The following is a 19,245-nucleotide window of genomic DNA, read 5'->3' on the forward strand; positions in this document are numbered from 1 at the left end:
CTTTCTTATTAAATATTTTATTTTTAAATCATATGTATGGTGTGGGTATGAACACATGAGTACGGTGTCCTCAGAAGCCAGAAGAAGGCATTGGATCCCTTAGAGCTAGAGTGTTCAGCAGTTGTAAGCCACCTGACAGTATGTGTTCTGAGAATGGAACCCAGGTCTTTTGGCAAGAGCAAGAGTGGCACACACCATAACCACTGAGCCATCTCTCCAGCCCTTTCCTTGTTTCAACCACATGTACTCTTACATTGTGGAAGACGAGTATCCCACTATCTTGGTTGCTTGGTCTGGTTCCTTGTTTGAAGTTCTCACAATGCTCAACCTCCTTAGTCATCAGGGAAATGCAAATCAAAACAATTCTGAGATTCCATCTTACAACCATCAGAATGGCTAAGATCAAAAATTCAAGCGACACCACATCCTGCGAGGATGTGGAGAGAGAGGAACACTCCTTCATTGCTGGTGGGAATGCAAACTAATACACCACTTTGGAAATCTATCTGGTGCTATCTCAGAAAACTGGGAATAGGGCTTCCTCAAGACCCAGCTATTCCACTTTTTGGAATATACCCAGAAGATGCTCCAGCACACAACAAGACAATTTGCTCAACCATGTTCATAGCAGCCTTATTCATAATAGCCAGAACATGGAAACAGCCTAAGTGTCCCTCAGTAGAAGAGTGGATAAAGAAACTGTGGTACATATACACTATGGAATACTACTCAGCTATTAAAAACAAGGAATTCCCAAAATTTGTGGACAAATGGACTGAGCTAGAAATGATCATAATGAGTGAGTTAACCCAGAAGCAGAAAGAATCAAACGGTATATACTCACTTATATCTGCATACTAGCCCAAGAGGCATGTCCCACAAAAGCCTTCACTTACCAGGAAACTGGGACAGAGGGGAGGACATCCTATTGGGACTCTAGATGAGAGAAGCATGGAAGAATAGCAAAGTAGAAGGATCCAGAGGGTCCTAGAAACCTACAAGTAGAACATTATGATAGATAGATTTGGGCCCAGGGGTCCCGCTCAAACTAAGGCACCAGCCAAGGACAATACAGCCAGTAAACTTTAAACCCCTACCCAGATCTAGCCAATGGTCAGAACAGTCTCCACAGTTGAGTGGAGAGTGGGATATGACTTTCACATGAACTCTGGTTCCTCACATTTGACCATGTCCCCTGGAGAGGGAGACCTGGTGGCACTCAGAGGAAGGATAGCAGGTTACCAAGAAGAGCCTTGATACCCTATGAGCATATACAGGGGGAGGAAATCCCCCTCGGGAACAGTCATAGGGGAGGGGAATAAGGGGAAAATGGGAGGGAGGGAAGAATGGGAGAATACAAGGTATGGGATAACCATTGAGATGTAACAAGAATAAATTAATAAAGAAAAACATTGGGTCTGTATGCTTGTACAAAATTTGTATGTGCATTCATTTTGTGGGGGTAGGAAAAGATACCTCAGTATAGAAATACTGGACCAGGTGGTATGAAAATATTCAACTTGTGAAGAATTTATCATAGTCTTTTCTAGGTGTCAACATCATTGTATATTTCTGGCAAAAGTATATAGCGTATGTGTGTGTGTGTGTGTGAGAGTGTGAGAGAGAGAGAGAGAGAGAGAGAGAGAGAGAGAGAGAGAGAGAGAGAGAGAGAGAGAGAGAGAGAGAGAGAGAGTGTGTAATTGTGTAGCAATGGCTGTCACTCCACTGGATGACAAGGTTGACTTGGCTGATCTAGGTAGGTGGACAGGCAGATACACCCTTTTACTTCATGAGTCTATGAGTGCTCCTCCAGAAGAGGCTTGTGTGGAGGGTGTTAACATTCTTTGTTAGTGGCTAAGCATCCTTTGTTCAAGAGTATAAAGGCAAACACATTTGCTGTAGTTTTAGTGTGTGTCTGTGCGAGTGTGTGTGTGTGGTTTGTGTGTTGTGTGTGTATGTGCAGGCATGTGCCATATCTGATGTGTGTAGACCAGTTGATAACTTGCTGGAGTCATTTCTTACCTTTACCTTATGGAATCCATAAGGTAAATACCTCAGGTCATTAGGCTTGGGGGCAACTGGTTTTACTGGTTAAGTCATTTGACCTGGCCCTAGCTGTGCTCTCTTGATAGAATCACCAAACAAGCTCTTGAAATTTAACAGTAACAGGGTCCACTTTGCCAGAACCTCACTAACTCTCTCTTCTAGTTGCTCTTCTGGCTTCTTGCAGTCATTATGTAAACTGCTTATGAAAAGGTAAAGTGTATAAGAATTTATGAGAGTTCACAAATATATTTTATGGTCTTTCGCCTTTAATATGCCATCTTTTATAAAGTGACTTCATTTTGAATTTTTATTGTCTATTATTTTAATCATTTTGTTTATTAACATCTTCATACTTTGGGGGGGTTCCTTAAATTAATTCTGATAACTTATATTTTGATAGATACATCTATTTCACTTATCACAATTTTTAAAATTAAAATGCCTGATAACATTCTCTTACTGTACAATTTAAAATATTGAATGATATACAATGATATACAATGAGATCTCTGCTTATTACAAGAGTTCTATTTTTCCTAGAAAAGGGTTTTAATTCATTAAAAAAAAACTTTTTAAGGACTGAAAAGTCACTTATATTAACTTTCTAATTTTTCAACTTTCTAATTTTCATTAACGTTTGGTGTAAAACACACACATCTGTGTATGTATAGTATACTTCTACAAATATAGTACAACCAATTCTGTATGGTGTTTCTTGCATGTATACGTTTTCAGGGCTGACCACTTGGTATACTGAATAATGAATTGGTGTGCTCTTCCATAGGGAAGACTACTTCTCCCTCACTGTTTGTGTGTGGGTGAGGCCTCCTGAGCTTTCATTTTTCATGCCCATTAGTATGACTCTTGGTGTCCTCCTTGTTCTGGTCTTATTTACACAGGCATGATGGTGAGACTTCATGGGTGCAACTTTACTGACAGTTTAGAAGATACAACCTCACAGCACAATTTCTGTTTCTCTGCCCCCTCTTCTGCACTGATCCCTGAGCTTTAGTTACAGGCATTGTTTTCTAGATTTATCCTTTAGGACTGGGCTCCTCCACATCTCTGCATTTTGACTGGTTGTGATTTTTCATTTTCTTTTTAAGAGACGTTACCTTGATAAATGGTGAGTAGACTTATCTCTGGACATAAGGATAATTATTTAGAGTTTCCTAGGGATGATGCTGGTTTACTAAAGTGGTGACTATAGGTTTTTCATCTAAGATCCATGACTTCACTAGCACTGAGTATTTGGTTAGGCATTTAGTACCAGACCTGATTTCCCTCTGGTTGATCTTAACTGGCCTTGAATTAGAGAGCTGTTGGTTACCACCAAGGTATGAATAACACTACTGCACCCTTATGGCTATCCTGCCTTGCTGGCTGCTGTTGCTATTCATAGCTGTCATAGCTAGGTAGGATTGTTTGTTGCTTCCCTCATTTGGAAGCTTGCACTGGGCATTCAGGTCCATGAAAGCTAGTCCTAAAAGGAGATTTTGAGGTATGACCCAACTTGAATCCTGTGGGTCCTAGGTCCAACATCTACAGGGTGTCTTCAACAATAGGGGCTTTCCTTCCATCTGAGGGGAAACCAAAGGCAATATCAATATCAGCAGCTTATGATGTTATAGGAGATTCATGTCCCAGATGCAAAAAAATCCAATGTATATATAAGCTTATATGTAGCCTAGGTATTTTAGGTAAATAGAGAATACTATGATTCCTTGCTACTTTTCCACACACTCTTACTGCTATTTTGTCGTCTCTCTTATTTCACAGGCTGGCCTTGAACTTACGACTCTGTTTAACTTACCCAAGTACAAAGCAGTGTAATTACAGGTGTGGCCACGATGCCTGGCTCCAGTGTTCCACATCTTTTTTCATTATTTCCTACCAGGTATTTATTTTTTATGTACTTGTTATTATATTGAATTTGATTTCAATTTTCTTTTTCCAGGTTTTAAATGAAATCTCAATGGTGTGTTTTCTTTTTCTTTTGTAATATTAGCACTTAAAATTATTTCTATCTAAGCACCAGTTTAATGTCACTCCATAAATGCTGGCATTCCATGTTTTCAATCAAATTTATATCAAAGCTTTGTCTAGTACCTCCCATGAGGCCCTCTTTAACAATAAACTTGGAAATTTATGGCTTAGTTTTCAAATTGCCAAGGTTTACCAAAGAGCCACTTGTGATGCTGCTCCAATTCTGCTGGGCTCAGAGAAGACTCTCCTGAGGATTCATGCCCTTCAAAACACATCAACACTGCAGTTGCTGTCTCAGATATGGTGTGTCTTTGAGGTGGTTTCAATGCTTTTTTAGATTTTCTCTATCATTTCTTACTTAAACTATTCTTGTTTTATCAAGTCTCAGTTATAATTATTAAAACATATTTATTTTCCAGTGATGCCAGATTTTTGCTTAATGAATTTTTTAATTGAAAAAATAGATTTTAAAAAGTACAATGTATTCTGACTATGGCTTTCCTTCATGCAACTTCTCCGAGATCCTCACTGACTCCCCACCCAACCAAGTTTACAACATTTTTTCTTTTGCTTATTAGGACACAAACAGACATCTGAATAATAATATTAAGTCATAAATTTTGATAAAATAAAATCAAATAACAGAACATGAGTCAAAAGAAAAAAATATAGTTCGCAAAACACATTGAGGTATAAAGGCATACATTCTCACATACAAAAATCTGACAAAAGCACAAAACTGGAAACCGTAATGTATACACAAAGGACCTTCAAGGAAAAAAATCAAAAGCTATAACAAAGCACTCTGGGACAAAGAACCTGTCAAAAAATCCCACTGAGCTCATATTGTCTTGACCATCTACTGTTGGGCCTGGGGCCTGATCTAAAGAGTGGTTTGTATATCCAATGAGACTCCATCGGAGAAAAACAGTGTTTTATTTGTGAACAGTTGGAATCAGTTGGAAATACATTCTCGGTAAGGGATATGGGTTCATGTCCACTTCTACTCAGTAGAAACTTCCTAAAATATATACAAACATAAGAGTGATCTAAATGGTATTGCCCAGAAACAGGGGAGACAGAGCCCCTGCTGGACAGCTCTTATCATTACATGAAGCTGCCAGTTACAGGACTGGGTTAGATTTAATGGAGTTGCTGGCCAAAGGGGCCCCATATAACCAGGGTTATTGCTCTCTACAAACTGGTGGTAAATACCAAATGTTCAAGATAACACCTCCAGAACTCATTGAGCATGATGAAATCAAGCTCGTGCCTACCTAATCTCTTCACTAATGTTCATGGTACTGGATGACACTCTGGATGCCACCAAAAAGAAAAGCTAAATACTAACCCAATTACATACGCTTTGATCTACAACGGTAACCTGTTTTCAAGACATATTAGTGCAACAGTGGTGCAAAGCTTGTGGGAATAACCAACCAACACTTGACTGGTAAATTGCCAACTCCATGAAATGGACCCCATGCCCAACATTACCTGGATGGATGTCTAAGAACCTGAGACCATATATGCCATAGACCTAGGAGCAATTTGATTACTACTGATCTGCTAAAGCAGTGGCTCTCAACCTGTGGGTTGTGACCCCTCTGAGCATCCAATGACCCTTTCATGGGGGCTGCAAAACAGATATCATGCATATTATATATGAACATTATAATTTATAATGGTAACAAAAATTACATTTATGAAGCCGTAACAAAATAATTTTATGGTTGGAGTCATCACAATACAAGGATGGTACTAAAGGGTTGCAGCATCAGGAAGGTTGAGAATCACTGTACTGAAAGAATGTAACAATAAAATGAGCCCTAACGACAATCTGCTATATCCATAGACCAGGGTCTTACTCAGCCTTCATCAGAGAATTAGATGGGAAATAACAAAGAGAACCACAAATAAGCAATAGAGGGAGAGAGGGTGAATGAGAAACTTTGGACCACTCATCTTAAAGGGGATAGCTCCAGTAATTCCATTCTTTTAAGGCTCAGGTAGTCTTGTAGAGATGGGGCAGAAGTACTGTAAGAACCAGAGGGGATGGAGAACACCAACCAAGAAAACAAGGCCTTGTAACACAGCAGAGCTGGTATATATCAACTCACAGAGAATGTGCCAGCATGCACAGGGCCTGCACATGTGTGGGCCTAATGGGACCCCAGCACTCAGTATCCAAAAGCACTACAATTGGATACATTCGTGATGGTTATAATTTCCTCATATATTGAGTGCATTTTAATTAAGAGCATCTTCTCTATACCTGGCCATACTCTTGCTTCATGGTATGTTTTGAGGGACCGGGAAAATAAATAGCTCAGTATGCAAACATGCTGGGTGCTCAGGACTAAGGACTGGAGTTCACCTCCTCAGTGCCCATGTGAGAACTGAGCAGGCGTGGGGCAGTCTCAGTAATCCCAGAGCTTCCAGAAGACATGAACATGAACCTGTCACATCCATATGCATACACAGTCACATGCACGCAAATCTTCATGCACACACACATGAGGTGGCACGCACGCAAATATGAATGCACACACTATGTACACACATACAAGCAAGAAATAAAGTATACTTCTATTGATTTAAATTAAGACATTGTAGTTCTCTTAGATCCAGTTAATACTTGACATAAATCGAAGCCAAGACCTTTTTGTATCTTCCAATCCAAAGTGAATCTCATTTCCCTCAGCAACCTCACAAGCTCTAGGTTTCATCCATCCTGTCAACTCCGGCTTTCTGATTAGAGTGTTGAGAAAGATGGATTTATGTTTGTCATTTTGCTTTTACTACATTTTGCTACACTCCCATTTTATTTCATATATTAATCATATGCTCCTTCTTCTTTTAAGTAAATATTTATTTTAACATTTCAACTCTTCTGTGAGATGTGTTTTTCTGACTCAATGTGGCTGTGTGCATGTGTGTGTGTGTGTGTGTGTGTGTGTGTGTGTGTGTGAGGATGTGTGTGTGCATATGTTGGTATGTGTATGTGTGTTTGTCTGACTCAGAGAGAGAGAGAGAGAGAGAGAGAGAGAGAGAGAGAGAGATGTGTGTGTGTGTGTGCATATGTCTGTATGTGTATGTGTGTTTGTTTGACTCAGAGTGTGTGTGTGTGTGTGTGTATATGCATATGTTTGTATGTGTATGTGTGTTTGTCTGACTCAGTGTGTGTATGTGTGTGTGTGTGTGTGTGTCTGTGTCTGTGCCTGTGTAACATAGACACGTAGATGAATAGTTCTCAATGCTATTCATCTGTCTAGGCTGCAGAGTTACAACAATCAAGTTAAATGCATTACAGTCTCCTTGTTGTTGCTACTGACCTAACTGGCCATAGTGGAATACCTTCCCATAACATCCGCATGCACAGTTATAAATCAAACAAGATTTCCAATGCTCATGTTACTCTAAATTTCAAGGAACTGATATCATGCATATATATTAAAGGCCAGCTTATTAGCCTGCCTTACACATTTCAAGCTGGTCTTCTATCAGTGGCTAATAGTACACTGTAGAAACTAAAAACCTAGTCAGTAGCCTCTCAGTCAGAAGGCTAGACATCTCAGAGTTCTCCCTGCAGGACACTGAAGACCTGGGGGTTTTCTGGAAATTGACTTGTCTTCAGACTACATGGGAAAACTAAAGAAACTAGATTCCTGTAGCTACTGCAACAATGGGACAAATTAAGTCACCAGCAAGAAGCAGCAGCAGACAAGGAATACTACTATTTTTCCCTGGGACTTTATGTCTGGAATTCCAAAGCAACATAGTGTCCACTCCAGGTCTTCTCATCCTATTATCCTTTCCTGGAAATGTTTCCACAGACCCACCCTAAGGTGAGTCTATTAACTGCTTCCAGGTCCGTCCATACATGTTGGTTACCAATATTAGCCATCACAGTGCATATGCTGTAAAGCACGGATCTGGAGCTCTAGGCAGGGTGTTAGGTATGAGCCACACACCAAATGTGTTCTACACTATCACAGCCCACTGAGGACTTTTAATAAAGAAGAACATGTTTTATTATATGCTCACAGAGATAAAGTGGTGCCTATTTGTGTTCAACAACAAGCTACAACCTTATGTGGGAAATGCGTTCTGTTATTTATGCTATATATATCTAAGTCTTAAATAAGAACAAATGAAGAGATTCATTTCAAGCAATTTTGTTAAACACATATTTATGGGATGTATGAGTGCCTCCAAGGCATTCTCACTGTGTTAAGGACACGTCATGAATTTTTTAACTACTTAATAATGCATTTGCTTCAGGGGTGACTCCATTTAATAAATCATATAAGTTGTAATGAATTCTATCACACATTTATGTGGTAAGAGATATTCCAATATCTTAAGTACTACTTTCTAAAGAAGCTTCATAGAACCAAGAGGACAAGGCAAAAGAAAACATTCCAATACAATAAGTACATTCAAGAAAACATTCTGGTGTCCCTCTAAAGCAAGAGGAATAAGTCCATGACTAGATCTTGAATTCACATATAATTTTTCTTGTGATATCATGAGGTCTTTTTCTATTGTGAAAAAAAAAATACCCTGAAATAATCAACTGAAGAAAGGAAGGCTTGATTTTGCTTCACAGTCATGGTGTGGAAGCCATACTGGGAACTGCTCATAGCACACCCAGAGGGTCATGACTCTGGCTACCGTTCAGTTCCCTTTCTCCATTCTATACAGTTCAGGATCCCTGCTGGGGTGGGTGGGTCTCCCTGCATCAAATAACATGATCCAAATAATCCTCCACAGGCATGGCCAGAAGCTCCTTCCTGGGGCGATTCTCCGTCTTGTCAGGTGAGCAGTTTACACTATCAGACATGTTGAGCTACATTCTAAGCAAAGTACAAATACACTGCAATACTCTTGAATTAGCCAACAGTCATGGACACTTGTTCTGAGTGACTCCAGACCAATTCTCACCTTTAACTGTGGAACGAAACGTGTATGGATCAGACATGGGGCCATAAGCAAATCTGAAGTTACAAGACAGCATGCTTGTGGGTAAATACCCAGGACAGCTTCCAAACTTCAGAAACACAAAACAGCATATATAAAAACACTAATCCTGAACAGCCTAACTCAAAGTTGTGATTAGCAATTTGAATAATCAAAATTTTCTGGCAAGACACACAGGAAGGACGACACGGGATGATTCTAGAAAGTCTAAGCTAGGGGCTGAATGTGAATCCTAGCGACCACATCGCCGTCCTTTCTGGCTGGTGGGATTCTCCGTGTCCAGTAGGATGAGACAGCATGAATGTAGTTTTCACAATTCTGCTTTAATGCAGGTTCCTTAAACCCATGTTTTGTAACTTCTTACAGTGTGTTAATTATTCTTGATTGTCAAATCAGTCAACTAAAAGCTGTGGGTCTGTGAGCACGCTTCCTAAAATGCTTAACAGAGGAGAGAAGACCTCTCGCAGAGTGGATGGCACATTCCAGTAAGGGTCGGTACCGAAGGAAGAAAGAGAAAAGCCATGTGGCTTGCTTGCATGATTTCGCCTTTTCTTGGTGAGAGTGGTGTCTGTCCTGCTGTTACTGCTGCCACTGCCCTTTACTTGATATCAGGACATTCTTTGACATGTTTAATGTGGATTGAGGACCAACAGATCTTTCCAGGCCAGATTGGTACCTCTGAGGGACTCTGGCTATTATTGGATTACCCAGTCTGAATGATGTCTATCAGTCTACTAAATTCCATTTTTATAATATATATTTTTCCTATTTCCCTTCTGTTCCTCTAAGGAATCATAAATGCACATACATTTAATTATAATAATTTTATCAAATGTCCAAAGACTTGGGATCTATAACTCCCTGGCTATATTATAAAATCATGGCATTATACTCCTTTTTATAATAATACAAAATGTAAACTATATAGTCAATGTGTGCTTGAGATAAAATCAACTAGAGGATGAAACACATGAAAAAATAAAAGTGCCTCCTTCCAATTTACATTTCTACAATGAGCCTACTAACTAAATATGTTTAGCTCGGTAACAATTATTTTAATGTTACACAATCCAGCTAGAAACTCAAACATGATAAACTTTTTTTTTTTTTTTACTTGTTGACTTTATGTATTAGGCAACATTCTGCTGAAATAATTTCTTTGGTTGGCCTAATCATGGCCGACAGTGATATGTGCCGGTGCCAGTGGCATCCAGAAGAAGGAAGGGTATGGCCTGAAGGCGGAATTACAGGCAGTTGTGAGCTGCTTTGTATAGGTGTTGGGAACTATACTCTGAGAACAAATCTCCACTCCTCTGAAAAAATTAGTAACTGTTCTTTACTGCTGAGTCATCTCTCTTGCTACCTAGAGTTAATTTCTTAATTTCTAAGTTTGTGCCTCACAAACTTAAAGGGGTACCTCTCGTCTGTTCTGGTGCTGAGGGTTTTCTTACACTGCATTTGAAACTCAGCGTCTTGGCAGTCTCTGTAGTTCATTTCACCTCCATGGATAAATGAGCACAGCAGCTAGAAGTGATCTTGCAGTGATAGAGCTCCGACCTCTATGCATGACTGGCAGTCGCAACCAGAGCTAATGGCTGTGGAAGCAGCAGCCTTTTATTGCTCTTTAAACTTAGGGCATACATTGGGACACTAAAAGCAAATGCAGTGGGAGCTATTGACATTGTGTGTTTTTGCCGTATGTGTTTATTTCTCCTCCATTAAGTGACTATGCAGAAACAATGAATAATCAACAATGAAAGGGTAATTACCAAAGGCCCTTTTCATTTGACATGTCATCACTCCAAGGCAGAAGCCAGATGATTGTTTCTATTTTAAGAAGCCACAAGAGCTGGGGAGATACCTTGATGGTTAAAGGGCTTGCCATGTAGTCATGAAGGCTGGAGTTCAGATCCACCCATGAACCTATGCATATGCTGGATGGACATGCAAACCGGGTAGTGAGACTAGCCAATGGCTAGAGGTCTGGATTTGTCTGCCTCAGAGAAAAGTTGGAAGAGTGAACTAGGGTAATTCCCAATATCTACCTTGGGCCTCCACGTGTTCACTCAAACACATGCATACCCACACATAAGCAAACACATGACTACATACCACATATACTTGAAAAATGAGAAGTGAGAAAAAGCCCTTGGTCTTGAGCTATTGGATTCTATGTTCCGGGGTAAAATCTGTTTTCTATTCATATTATATAGTGGCTATAACACACACATTGGTAGTTCACAGAGATTAGCATTATCTCTCACTATAGAGATAGAGCCACAAAGAGTACTGAATGATTATTAGGAAAAAAATTTAAAATACAATGAAAATGTTACAGTATTAGGTAAAAACATCTTTATGGGAGGGCACATAGCAGGAAACCTTCAGCATTTTTGTACATAAAATATTTTTAAAACTATGTATATGTGTATATTTGTGTAAAGGTATGGGCTCATGATTACATGTGACTTTGCAGGCCATAAGGGAGCATCAGATCTTCTAGGTTTGAAGTTATATATGGTTTTGCATCACCTGAGATAAGGAACCAAACTCCAGCCCTCTGTAAGGGCAGTATGTGCTCTTAAGCACTGAGCCAATTCTCCATTCCTCAAACAAACAAATCTCTTTCTCTTCCATGAGGTGGCTAAACAGAAGAAGCCAACATGCAAATATTTGTGAAGACTCTGTCAGGCAAGCCCACTAACACCCTAAACCATGTCAAGGTCAAGATCCAAGACTAGGAAGGCATCCCAACTGACCAGCAGAGGCAACAGCTGGAGGTTGGCCACATGCTGTCCTACTACAACGTCCAGAAAGAGTCTACCTTGCACCTGGTACTGTGTCTGCATGGTGGCATCATTGAACTGTCCCTTCATCAGCTTGCCCAGAAGTACAACTGTGACAAGATGATCTCTCGGAAGTGCTAAGCATCCCTACACTCCCATGAAGCAACTGCCACAAGAAGTATGGCCACACCAACAACCTGTACCTTAAACAGAAGGTCAAATAAAGATTGGGTTGTACTTGGCCTGTGGCCCCAGGACCAAATAAAATTTCCTTCCATTGATAAATAACAAACACACCTAAATTATTTTTTAAATGAATGGATGGGTGATACTTCCATATAGAGCCCTATTTCCTAATTTTTGTTGCTCATTTAACGAAATTGGAATATTTTTCTTCCAATGAAATGCTGACAGTTTTCTCACATTGACACTGACCAGTGGAAGATTGACAGTTTCTTCAGTTTATTTTGCCTTCATGGTCCATGAGCACCATGAAATTGCTCAATGGCTAAGGGCACTTGCTATAAAGCCTGATGCCCTAAGTTCTATCTCTGGGACTTGTATGATTAAATCAGACAACCAACTGCTGAAAATTATCTCTGACCTCCACACTGTGGAATGTAGGCATATGCAGACACATACACGTAATTTTTAAAAATATGTGCAATTATTTATTTATCTTAAAATACCAGAAAACTCAAGAAATCATACAGCTGTCTCAGAAATTCACAGTGGATAGGTTGAGTGTGGCATGCACACTACTGATTATTATAATAATACAGATAGTACCTGAAAATATGACATCACTCACACTGTTGCAAATTAGAATGAGGATAGATAAATAACAGAAATATATGGAACACAATGGAAAAGAATGGATAATTCTTCAAGGCACGAGAGGACCACTGTGGTAGTGAGCTTACTTGAGAAAGGAGCTCTTTCTCAAAATCTAACAAAACAAAATGAACAAATATGTGCCACCTATCGGCCTATCTTTTATATTTAAAATTTTTAATGTATTAAAACTTATTCAGATTACATCCTGAATGTTATCCCCTCTCTTGTATTTTCCCATTCACACCCTCTACCCCTTTTTCACCTATTCCCCTCCTCTAGAACTATGACAGAAGGAGGACTTCCTTCTCCACCATATGACCACAGCCTATCAGGGCTTGTCTTTATAGTCGGCTTCAGAGTTCATGTCAGAGGCAGTCTCTCTCTCCCCACAATTGTGGAGAATGAGCTGTCCACGGGTTAGAGCTGAACAGAGGCGCTTCAGTTTACTGCATGCCTTTCTTATGTGAGTTCTAAAGACCATACTGTCATGCTTATGCTTGAGTGACGAACAGGTCACCCACTGACCCACATCCAGAGCACCTCAACTCTCAAATTCTATGATAGCTATAGAATATTCTGAATGTAAGATTTTAGAAATCTACTAATTTCTCATATTTAAGATAGTTAAACATTTTTATAAATACATTTAAATGGAAAAAGTTGTTGGTGACTTGACATACATTTCTACCAGGTGCAAATGAGAGGAAGGTTATTTTTAAAAAATCTGTTTGTTTAGACTCCCATCATATCATAGTCCTGTTATTCAGAAAAGAAAAAAGAATTGCACTTCTTAGAAACTATTTTGATAGTGGCTTTAATTCACCAATTTTATCTTATAATAGAAATTGTACACGCTAGGATAAATGCTTATAATTCCTCTTAACTACCCAATTCATTAATACTATGGATGTGTTATATGTAATAGGAATTTTTTCTTTTTTATTTGTGTAGAGTTAAATCACAATACCAGCCTATATAGTTGTTTTTTTTAATTTAATGAAAGAATATTATCTTCCACATCCCGTAAACCATACCCCCAGGACCAGAAACCTGCATCTTGTATGTCTCTTCATTGATAGTTTAAAGAGGAATATAGTAGAAACCAATATTTTTTTTTACTTCTTTAGAGAACTACATTCATATTTAAAATGTCTATGAGTCATGTTTGACCTTTTGGCTGTATGAGATGCCAAATTTCAAAGGCTCAAAGCTTCTCAAGTTTCAGCTTTATAAATGGAAGTCTGTTCATATCACTTGTTACTTGAATACAATTGTATTCTTTATGGCCTTTAGAATAAATGCCTTTATCCATGTGATAAAATAGCTCATAATTCATTCTTGAACACTTTTTTAACCTAGTCATAGTCCCTGCCCTTGTATTTAACAAATTCAATATATATATTTTACTAACAAAGAATTATTTCAAGTCTTAGAATTCTCCACTGTGCTTCCACTGTGACCATACACAGATGCTATTTCTTGATGCTATTTCTTCAACTAAGTGTCCTAATATTTTCTCCTACAAGCTTAGCCCTGTGAATGCCCTCCCATGCTTCTTGCCCAGCTCAAAATCTTGCTCTTAGAAACCACCCAATGGAACTAGAAAATATCATCCTAAGTGAGGTAACCCAGACCCAAATAGACACACATGGTATGAACTTACTTATAAGCGGATATTAACCATATAGTACAGAATAACCATGCTACAATCTATAGACCCAAAGACACTATAACAGGGAAGGCCCAAGGGAGGATGCTTGGAGTGGGCTGGGGGAGAGAACAAAAACAGGTGGGGGCATTTCTGGAATAAGCTAGAGACCTACTATGTATGAGGTAGGCTCCTGGGAGGATATGGGGGTGACTCTAGGTGAAGCTTCTAGCAGTACAGGATACAGAGACTGAAGTGGCCACTTCCCATAGGCAAGCATGACTTTCAGGGAAGGGAGGATGACACCAACCCATCCACAAGCCCTTCAACACAAAACCTACCCTGCCTACAAGATATGCAGGGATAAAAAGGGATCCTAGATTGAGAGAATGTCCCACCAATGAGTGACCCAACTTGAGACCCACCCCATGGGAGAAAGCCAGTCCCTGACACTATTCATGGTACTCTGCTATGCTTACAGATAGGAGCCTAGCATAACTGTTCTGAGGGGCTCCACCCAGTTGTTGATGGAAACAGAGGCTGAGACTTACAACCAAACATTGGGCAGAGTTCTGGGAGTCTTGTGGAAGATTTGAGGGAAAGGATAGAGGGACCAGGTGGGGAAAAGAACTCCACAAGAAGACCAACAACGTCAACTAACCTTGGTCCATGGGGGCTTACAGAGACTGAAGCACCAGCACAAATTGGACCTAGGTCCCCTGCACATATGTAACTGATGGGCAGCTTGATCTTCATGTGGGTTCCCTAGTACATGGAGCAAGGGCTGCCTCTGACATGGACTCTGTTGCCTGATTTTGGATCTGCCCCACTTGGGCTCAGTAGAAGAGAATGAGATTAGTCCTGATGTACTTGATGTCCTGGCACTGGCTGAGAGGGCTTTCCCCTTTTCTGAGAAGAAGGAGAGGAGTTGGGGGGGGAATGAGGGAAGAGAATGGAGGGTTTTCCCCTTTTCTGAGAAGAAGGAGAGGTGTTGGGGGGGGATGAGGGAAGAGAATGGAGGGCTTTCCCCTTTTCTGAGAAGAAGGAGAGGGGTTGGGAGGAAAATGAGGGAAGAGAATGGAGGACTTTCCCCTTTTCTGAGAAGAAGGAGAGGGGTTGGGAGGGAAATGAGGGAAGAGAATGGGAAGGTGGGACCCAGAGGAGAGGAGAGAGGGGGATTTGATCTGGATGTAAAGGGAAGAATAAAAACATCAACTTAAAAAATAAAAACCATCCAAGGCAAATCATGTCTAGGACTGGTCAGCCTATTGAATATGTCCTCAACCCATCAGAAGAAAGAATAGCGGGCCTTCCACAAATTGTGAATTGGAGAAAGTAACAATTCCCAATATTCTCTCTCCTTTTCCCTAGTCTGATAGTTAATATTAATTATCTTTTACAGAATCCAGAGTTACCTTAAAGACAATAATTTGGGCACATCTGTGGGAGCCTTTCTCTAGACTGTGTTCACTGAGGTTGGAAGACCCGCCCTAAGTAGATGCGTTCATTCCATGAGTGGGGGTGGAGTGGTCCAAGCTGAATCAAACAGAGAAAGGGAGCTGAGCCCAGCGTTTAGCTCTACTTCCCGACTGCAGATGCTATGTGCCCAGATGCCTCACACTCCTGACACCGTTCTTCTCAGCCATACTGGAACATACCCTTGAATGGTACACCAAACATTCCCTTTCTCCGTTAAAGCGTTGCCTTTGTTTGAATGGCAGCAGTTTCCCCCATTGGCTCATATAGTTGAATGCTTGGTCCCTAGAGGGAGAAATTGTTTGGGAAGGATTAGGAAGTGTGGCCTTGTTGGAGGAGGTTTGTTCCTGGTTGGTTGGGGAGGGTGTTTCTACATTTCTAAAGACTCAAGTCATTCCCAGGCTCCTCTCTGCCTCCTGTTTGTGGATCAGATGAAGGCACTCGGCTGCTGCCCCAACACTGTGCCCACCTGTGTCCTGCAATTTTCCATGCCATGATGATATGGACCCTAGCCCTCCAGCTGTAAGCCTCAAGCAGATTCTTTTCTTTTATAAGGTGTTTTCTTCATGGAGTTTTATTATAAAAACAGACAAGTAACCAGGACAGTTGCATCTTGTCAGATATTTTATCACAGCAACAGGAAAAGCAGCTGATACTTCTGAAATGTACAATGGTTCAGACAATTCAATACCCTTCCTCCACATCCCCAGACAAGACACTTCCTATAGCAACACAAACTGCAGTTCTTAGAGACACTGGGTAGAGTTCTAGCCACAAGCGCTGAAGTTCTGCAGCAAACAGATGGTCTCAATTTGTAGCCTATTGTCAGAATAGTCTAGGTCCATCCTGTCCTCTCAATGTTGTAACCATTTTTAGCAGTTTCATTTATAAGTCTAAGAGGGACTTGGTTTTAATCTTACTTACTCACCTATATACCATTGAGATAATAGAAAAGAAATGAATAGCAAAGAGAATTTCCACATAAGAATTTCACAACAATGTCTAGTTTCAGTAAGCAAAGACAAAATAACATGACTATTGTGAACATTCTGAAAGAAAATCAAGGACTATCTTTTAAATCTTCATAAGAAGTATGGCTTAGACTGTATCCCCAAAACACTGCAGGAAATGTTGAATAGCACTGTAAAAAGTTACTCCATGTAGAAAAATGCATTTTATATGTTCTTTAGTCATATAATGGACATTTGAATTAAGTGATGAAATATGAAATTAAAAACAAAATAAACCAAATACATTAAATGTATTCCGATTATAAACTAGCTTGCTACTTAATAGACTCCCCTGAATTATGTTGTATTCTGAAAATAATAGTCAAAAGAATTAAATATAGTAAGATTAACTTTACATATGTCCTCTGAAACTAATGTATATACATTTCACATTCCCAAGGACTATTTTACATTTGTCTTAATACAACAAAGATCTTGTAAGTGAAATATAGAAATTGAAAATGAAAAACCAAAAATATTAAAATACAGCTCAATGATTTACAACAGTAAAGCTGAAATATTTCTCTGTGTGTGAGTATATGTGGTGTGTGTGTATATGTGTATGTGTGTGTGTGTGTGTGTGTGTGCTATACACACATGTGCAAACACCACAGATTGTAAAGTGTCATCCACTATCACTGTCTGTTTTATTTCCTTGAGACAAGTTCTCTCACTGAACATGCAGCTAGAATGGCAGGCAACAAGCCTTAGTGACACTCCATCTCTACTCCCCACCTTTCTATAAAATAAATTACTTACCAACAATAAAATTCATTATAGCTTGTAAAGTTCAAAATTCCCAAAGTTGAGGGCTTCAATGTGTTTGATGACTGCTAGTAATTCCAGGTTTGAGGGTCAAGGAAACAAAAGTATCTAAAGTGGAATTAAAGACTGGAGAGATATTTCAGTTGTTAAGCGTACATGCTGCTCTTTCAGAGGACACGAGTCTGGTTCCCATGCCCCATGGAGGGCAACTCGTAATTGTCTGAAACTCTCGGTTTAAAGGATCTATCGTCCTCTTCTTTCCGAGCTTTTCATTGCGCATGGACACATGCCCAACACACACACATAGATACGCATAATTAAAATAAATAAGTGAATAAAGAGGTAAATAAAATGTCATTAACATATCAGGACTTGAGTGTACTTCCCATTTCACAAGAGAAGAACAATAGAGGTATTTTCCTATAATTAAATGCTTGTTTCAAGAAACAGCCTTAATAAGCATCAAGACTAGGTGTCTACTCTACAGATGAGATAGTGACACACCAGTAGTGGCTTCTGAGTTCACACAAGTACTCACAGAGAGAATGCATGTCTCTGCTCAGTAGAGCAGTGCACACCCTTGCAGGACACCATGTTTATATTACCTTGGTTCATTGAAGTCTACGTAACATTGTTGAAAGAAAATTTAAGTTGTGAATTTCAGAGACATTTTGACTTCTTTATACTTATATCCTCATAATTTAGCTGGTTCTGTCCCCAAATTCATTTGGAAAATCCAGAGGAAGCACTGTTAGGGCATTCATTACTTGTAGTTTTAACTGAACAGCCTGAACATTGGGCAAGGAACTTATAGACAGAACTTCAATTGGTAAGTACTAATTCTCTAACTTCACAAAGTTTTCTTCTGTGTAAGGTGGTCATCTCAGGTGTATGACATAGTAACATAAATTTGATGTGCATAGAGACAAGTTTTCTCTCTCAACATTCAGTCAAGTCTCGAAGAAAAAACTAGAATACTTAGAGGAAATTGTTTAAAAACTATTGACATCAAGTGGAGCAAAAGGGCAGAGCAATGACAAAAAGAGAGTAAGATCATCATATAATTAACGCCTTCTGCAGAGACTCAGAGGGAGAATGTAGTGTCACAAAGATGCAGCTGGAGCCACAGGACTTGTTATCCACAGAAATGTCATCTCCCCTTTGGTAGAAAATACCAGTTGGCTAACATATAATTATTCACAGCTAAAAATAGGTTTTATGGCAATCATCTGAGCTTGGCTTTATTTCTTTGAGTGATTACCAACAGGGATGGTGATTGTGTGTAGTCAACAAGAATTTCTGGGACATAAACACAAGCTCTTGTGCTGTCTTTTCCTAGTTCCTTGCAAGGGCATTTTTCTTTACTTCAACCTAAGGCATGATGCTTGAGTGCTCTAGACACCCCAAATGGTCTCTAACATAGCAGAGAAGCATGGTTTCTAAAGAACTGTGGCATGGTGAAGAAGAGGCCTTTTCTGGGGATTAGGTATTTCATTCACCACTAACAACAAAGTTCACAACTTCCTCCCATTGCTGTCTTGAGAAGGATAAAGAGTCGACAAGCTTTGACATGGCAAAGGTGGTTTACAATAAGTGGATACGCTTAAATTATCAAAGCGTTGGGGTCTGGAGAGGTTACTCGGCAGTTGAGAGCACTTGCTGTCCTTGTAGAGCACCCGAATTGCGTTTGATAACTCCAGGATACCTT

General features: G+C 39.7%; 1 protein-coding gene and 1 pseudogene across 1 annotated transcript in view; one reads left to right on the top strand and one right to left on the bottom strand.

Moving 5' to 3' along the window:
• Positions 1-19,245, bottom strand: part of Dpp10 (dipeptidyl peptidase like 10) — a 772,006-nt gene that overhangs the window by 549,611 nt on the left and 203,150 nt on the right. The gene's annotated exons all lie outside the window — the stretch shown is intronic.
• Positions 11,676-12,025, top strand: LOC127190338 (ubiquitin-60S ribosomal protein L40-like; annotated as a pseudogene).

Source organism: Acomys russatus, chromosome 6, assembly GCF_903995435.1.
Source record: "Acomys russatus chromosome 6, mAcoRus1.1, whole genome shotgun sequence".
Lineage (NCBI taxonomy): Eukaryota > Metazoa > Chordata > Mammalia > Rodentia > Muridae > Acomys > Acomys russatus.